The sequence below is a fragment of the Morus notabilis genome, unplaced genomic scaffold, assembly GCF_000414095.1.
Source record: "Morus notabilis unplaced genomic scaffold, ASM41409v2 Scaffold2216, whole genome shotgun sequence".
Classification (NCBI taxonomy): Eukaryota; Viridiplantae; Streptophyta; class Magnoliopsida; order Rosales; family Moraceae; genus Morus; species Morus notabilis.
Genome location: NW_010367946.1, coordinates 228,178 through 234,840, shown reverse-complemented (window position 1 = coordinate 234,840; position 6,663 = coordinate 228,178). Strand labels below are relative to the sequence as shown.

The window sequence follows — 6,663 nt, the reverse complement described above, 5'->3', positions numbered from 1 at the left end:
ATATTATAATATTATTGATAAATATTTAAAATTAAAAAAATTTATTTCTTTATAAAAAAACATTCTCATTATTTTTAAAATATTTATTAAACAAATTTCTTTTCGTATTCATTTTTATAAAATTCGTTTTAAAAAAACGTTTCATATTTTTGACAGTGACTCAACATTCTTGGCCTTAAAGAACCATTATGCAACGCAGTGCACCTTCATAATTTATTACACCAGCTGCCCCATAAGTGATGGGTCAAACACGCTTTTTATAAGAAACATCGGTTTTCTTAAAATATCGGGAGGTCCCTTTCTTGTTAATATTATTATTTTGGTGAACAATGAATTTGCGCAAAATGATTGAAAAACTTCCAACGCTTCAAACTTGACAGTTTCAATCTTTGCTGATGTGCTGCATGCGCAGAAAATAAAAATTTGCACTAGTCTTTTTTTACGATAAATCATTTTCATATATAACAGGTAGATTTGACAGTTTTATTTTATTTTTATCATATTATTCATACTAATTGATAATTTGTTGACATCTAGAAAAATTGGAGAAGCATATAAAAGATATCACGCAAGTATAAATATCTGTGCATAAAGTTGTTTATTCGAAATTAAATTTAGCAAGAAAACACTGACGCCCATTTATTTCACTTATTTAAATTTAAAATTTAAGTTTTATTATAGTAAAAGACTCTTAAAAATAATCACATTTAATTATTTTACTACAGTTAAAAATTTTTTCATAAAATTATATTTCAACTCAAATTAAAAATTTAAATTAATAAATTAAACAGACCCTAAACAACTTCAATTATACTCCCTGAACCATGATCTATGTCATGATCAGTACAACACTCTGATTGATTGAAACAACTTGTTGAGCGTTGACATCTACATCTTCTGGAGCTCTGACTGAGGTATGTACAAGTCCATCTCCAAAATATTTTGTTCAGTAATATTATGTTTAAGCTGCTCAGCTTCTTAACCGCTCCGCGCAAAACTATGAGTGTCAATGCGAAGAGAGCGGCGCCACCGGAAATTTTGAAAAGGGCAGAAAAAGGCTCAGGTCCTATTGAACCACCACCCTCTGACTGGAGTGAAGAGGAACAGTGTAAAGTGGAAAGCATGGCGTTTTCTAATTGTTCTACTTGTCCACTGCCAGTTAGTTTAAGGACTGCCTCTGAGATGTCAGTGGCCAATGGGGAGCCTTGTGGAAAAACCTGAGATGGGAATTGGTGCAAGAATTTGTCGTTAGGAGTTTGTACTTTTGGAAAATCCCGAGGCAAAAGGGAAATAATATTAGGCCTCGTTTATTTATTTATTCGAGTTTAAAATTTAAATTTTGATACAGTAAAAAATTTTCAGAAATAATCACATCTAATTTTTTTATTACAATAAAAAATTTTCATATAAAATCACATATCTACTTAAATTAAAAATTAAAATTAACGAATTAAACGGATCCTAACACTACAAGAATTCGGAGTCTTGAAGCCGTTAGCAAATTCATTATCGGTAGCGTGATTAGCAACAACAAAAAATAATAATAATAATAAATAATAAATAAATAAATAATTATCCGTAGCGATGTTGGGTACTGCATTTTATTAGTTGTGGTAATCTCACTATTATCATAAATAATTGTTATAATCTGGTGGTCTATATAAGTTTTGAAGAAAAAATAAAAGAAATTCTAAGAGTGCGATTAAAATTCGTTTTAAAATAATTTTATTTTTCGTATGAAAATAGAAATAAAAATATTTTTTATCTCAGACAGAAGTCATTTTTAAAAATACGTTTGATAATTTTATCAAGAAATTATTTTTAGTATAAAAAAATCTATTAATGTCTCTCTCTTACTTTGTGCTCGAGAGAAAAAAAAATGGAAACAAAAAATAAAAAATTACTAAAAATTATTTTTCATTTCTCTTTTATTTTACACTAAAATAAAAAAATAATTTCATTTTCGTTTTTTATTTTTAATTATGCCAAACGTCATTTCTCTCTTATTTTCATTTTTTTCTCTCAAAAAATGTAAAAAAATAAAAATAAAACTAATTTTAAACATGGCCTAAAAATTCAAACATGAATGAATTCCCGTCAAACTCAAGAAGTAGGTCTCACTCATGGAGCCGGGATCGCCTGGTGGGACCTATTTCTTGTGTCTGGTGGAGTTAAAATCCAAAAGGATTTTTCAAAAAATAAAGATATTAGTGGAGTAAGAGGAAATAAAAAACTCACAAAACCAAAGCCGCCCACTTTGTAAGAATGTCCCGCTTTAGTATATCCCTTGCAGTATTTTGTAAGGAAGACTTTGGCGTGTGGAGCGACCAAGAAAGCTGCCGCGATATCTCCCTTCTCAAAGGCCTCTATGTAGTCATCGATTGAATCAACACGAACTATGTTCTCCGACTTAAATTTCAGAACCTTGTTCAGATAATGGACGATAAAAGAATTTCCATTACACCCAACACTCCTATTTGTTCTCTGCAGAGTTTCGATATCTACCACAGAAGGTTTGAAGTGGGATACAGTCATCATGGAGGTGAGGCTTGCTTGGAAACCAACCATCACGACTAAAAGCATAACCAACCATGGCGCAAGTACAAATCGAGCCAAATTGCTTTTAACTTGTTCTTCTGCATACAATAACAAAGTTGTCAGATTATCCTTAATATATATATATATATTCAGTCGAGACACCATGAAGAAAAAGAGAAACTTTTCTTTAAAATGAAACATGATTATACATTTTAATTGCATTCAAAGTCTTGAGACTGTTGAATTGAAGCATAGACCCCCACATATAAAAAGTATGAGAATATGTAATCTCACTTAAAAAAGGAAAAAAAAAAAAAAAAAAAAAAAGAAGAGAGAAAACAACTAAAATTAAAGTTTATTATAAAGGTAAGAGACTTACTATGGGCAAAGAAGAGGACAGTAACAGAAAACCAAATCATGACTCCTAAACCCCGGAATTCGGGGTTGTGTACAAGTTCGTTTTCTATTAACCAAACAACAGAGCAAATAATGAAGTGCATAAACATGAGCAGCAGCCACATCTTTCCCGTGAAGGCCTTCATGAACGTCCATGTTTCTTTGGTATCTGGTTCCACAGGTACTACCATCTCTAGGCCGGAGCTCACATATGGCTGCGAGAAATCCACAGACTGATACCTGTTAGGGGTGATGTCTGTGTCCCCAACAGCCGCGTCAAAGCCCTTATTGCACAACAACGTAAATATATATACGTCACTGACTAGTATGTAAAATTAGAAAATGAGAAAGTGATAAATTTGTATTTTCTACCTTGTTATAGACTTGCTCCACCATGTCATCATATGAACCGTTGAAGGGTATTAGCACGTAATTCAATTTATAACGGAGAAGCTTCACAGCTTGTTCAAACACTTCGATCGAAAATCCCGACACAAGGGTCTCGTTCTTTTCTTGATCATAGCTCACTCGAACAAACTGTTTGAAGGCTCCTCTAGCAGGAACCCCAATCCTCAGTAATGGCTTCTCTACATCAGACCAAGACCAACCCTTTGGAACTGTTTGCAGCCCACCTGGCCAGTATATTGGCTCATACTCGCTAATAGCACCATTATTAGTTTCAACTTTCATCTCATCATGTTTGACGAATTTCCCTAAGCCATGGGGTGATGACCAGCGCGCTATCTCTCTATGGCTTTTTCCAATCACATTTATAATTTCAAAGGCCGGTGTTCTGGATAGTATTCCATTCCTGAACTTAATCAATCCACTTAGGCCCCTAAAATCGACGTTTGCGAGATTTTTGGATAATCCTCTAGATGTAACATTTTTGTTTTGCGAATCTCCTACGGCTAGAGAAATGGATCTAATAGCATCATAAGCTCGGAGTGCAAAGATGCTTGGACTTAAACTTTCTTCATTTGGATAGTGCAATCCAAACGTTCTTCTAAATCTATTTCTGAATTTTTTAAAAGCCTCACTAGTATCTCCAAAACTGGTTCTGAGGCCGATCACACCCTGCAAGTTGTGCATAACCGAAGAATCGACAGAATGAAGAAGGCCAGTGATATGATCATCAGCCACAATCCAAACATTGCCCTTTTCCATCATTCCCATTTGCTTTGCCTTTTCAAAAAGCAGTATAGCCGACTGCAAAGAAAACTGCAAGACTATGAAGACTCTGTTGCTACAACTCTCAAGCTTCTTAAGCTCTTCCTCAATAGCCTTTTCGGGATCAGAGAGAGAAGAGACTGATGGGAATTCCCTGTGGTATTCAATCTCCGAGTTAACCAACCGCAGTGAGTCAGAGAGAAGGGTCAATACCCCAGAACCATTGGAGAAGCCATTGTTGTTCTCGTAAATTGCTGTGACCTTTCGCCAACTGAAGTGACCAACTATGGAGGCGACGCATTGCATTTGGAAAACGACGTCATCCGCCATTTGAAAGAAGGTCGGAGACTGAAATAGCAATGGTTGTGGAGTTGACGTAGCCGGTGAATTAAGAGACATGAAAGGGAATGTCTCGGTTGCGTTGTGTAGCTCAGAGACTAGAGCTGCTTCTTGCCTTGTGAGCGTTCCAATAACAGCTTGAACATGTTTGCTTCTCATGAGCTTAATAGCTGCAAGCAAGAATAAACAACATTTCAGTTCAACAACCAACTTATAAAATAAAATAATTGTTAGCAAAACAAAAAGAAAAAGAAAAGTTTCAATTCAAGTACTAGAAGCAGCTGCTCGAGCTGGAATCCCTTGGGAATCTTGAAGTAGCAAATCAAATTTAGCACATGTTGAATGATAGATATCTTGAACTGCCATTTCCATGGCTATTTTCTGTTCCTTGCCCATACGAGTGGAGTAATCAATCACACCTCCTATTCTTGCAATTGGCTGTTTGGTGTCTGGATCACATCTGTCTGCTAATTTACCAATATTGGCCGCTCTTGAAGTTGATCTTGATCCCACCAAATCCAACACAATCATTAAGAAACATATTACTAGGCACGTTTTGCTTTCCATTGATTCTCATATTCTATATTCTATTGATGAGACCAGAGTAATTAAATAACTTGATTTTGTGTTTTTTTTTTTTTTTTTTTGAAAATATGGGTCAAGGCGTTTGTTTCTTCTGGTAGGTTGTCATAATATGCATTTTCAAACTATAAGACTTAAAAGTTAAAAGAGAACAATGCTGAGTAATATGCTCTCCCTAGTTCAAGGAAAGAAGAACAAGTCATGGCATGAACAAGTCGTCAGTCGGCATGAATATTATCAAAATTATAAAAGGTTTGTCGTGTAATGCAAAGAGTTTCGCTCGATGTATTGGCGAGAGAAGGAAGTCAAATAAGACGAATGTAGGAGGAAGTTGCTTCAGAATATCTCTTTACTTGCCGAAATAGGAAAAAGAATATCATGACCAAGTCCAAATACCCGAAGGAGATCTCAGAAGAATCTAAAGTCTAGACCACAAAAAAAACAGTAAAAAAAAAAAAAAAAAAAAAAAAAAAAAAAAAAAAAAGGAAATGGATCTTTTTAAATACGTCAAAAGTCCGTCCAATTATTCAAAGGGAAATTTTATTTGACACTTCCAACTTTTATTAAAGCACCCCAAGAGATATTTTTTGTATTTAAAATTTAACAATATTTATATTTCAATGCTCCCTCTCTCGTCTCCGCAAATAAGGATGGAAATCTTAGCGAACAAATATACATCTCTCCTCCTACATTTATACCATCTGCAATTGAAGAATCCAAGACATAAAAATTAGGTAATCATAAATGCATTAAAGTGATAAATTCTAATAAACCCAAGAAATGTAAATCAACAAGAAGATGAAATTGATAATGAAGGTGGCGTTTGGTTCATGGATTCAAACTATGTGATTAGAATTATTTTTAATTTATGTGTATTTTTTGTGAGAGAAAATACTGTAGCGAATTACGAACCATGATTCGAATCAGGAAACGAATTTAGGTACCAAACGGACTCGAAAAAACCCACTCTGATACGGATTTTTTACAATAAAAGTAACTAGAAGAGCACATAGAAAACGCTTGGTTGTTTGCTTTGTTGTTCGTGAATGGAATGCTTTTCAATAATTAAAATTAAAAAACGTTAGGCGAAAAGAAAAGAAGGAAAGCCATGAACGTATGAGAACCTTATACGAATTGCAAAAATGTCAGGATTGTATACTTTATACTATGTGTGATCTCTAGATTAAAGGGGGTGTGTTGTTCTTTGATTTTGTTTACGATTGTATATTATGGTCCTTTCACTTATCGATAAATTTACAATAATAAAATTAATTAAAATGGGGTGCTTTAATAAAACTTTTTGAGTGTCAAAGGAGAATAAGTAGACGTTTGGTTCATGGATTAGAATCATAAGATTATAACCATTTTTTATTTACGTGTATTTTTTTGAGAGAAAACACTAACGAATCATGAACCATGATTCGAATCGGGGGACGAATCTCTCAACCAAACAACCCCTAAAGCATGTAGTTTTTTATATAGATAAAATTTTAAATTTAATTATTATTTTTTTTAACTCTATTATTTATATTACTGTACAAAATTTTAATATTATTAAAGAAAATAATTTACAAGATATAAAATAATAATGATTATTAGTAACATAAAATAAATTTAAATAAATTTAAATGGGAAATA

At 33.3% G+C, this 6,663-nt stretch overlaps 1 pseudogene; it reads right to left on the bottom strand.

The window, feature by feature from the left end:
• The window catches only part of LOC21392882, a 20,260-nt pseudogene extending 15,826 nt beyond the window's left edge, over positions 1-4,434 (bottom strand).
• Positions 4,435-6,663: the final 2,229 nt, after the last annotated feature.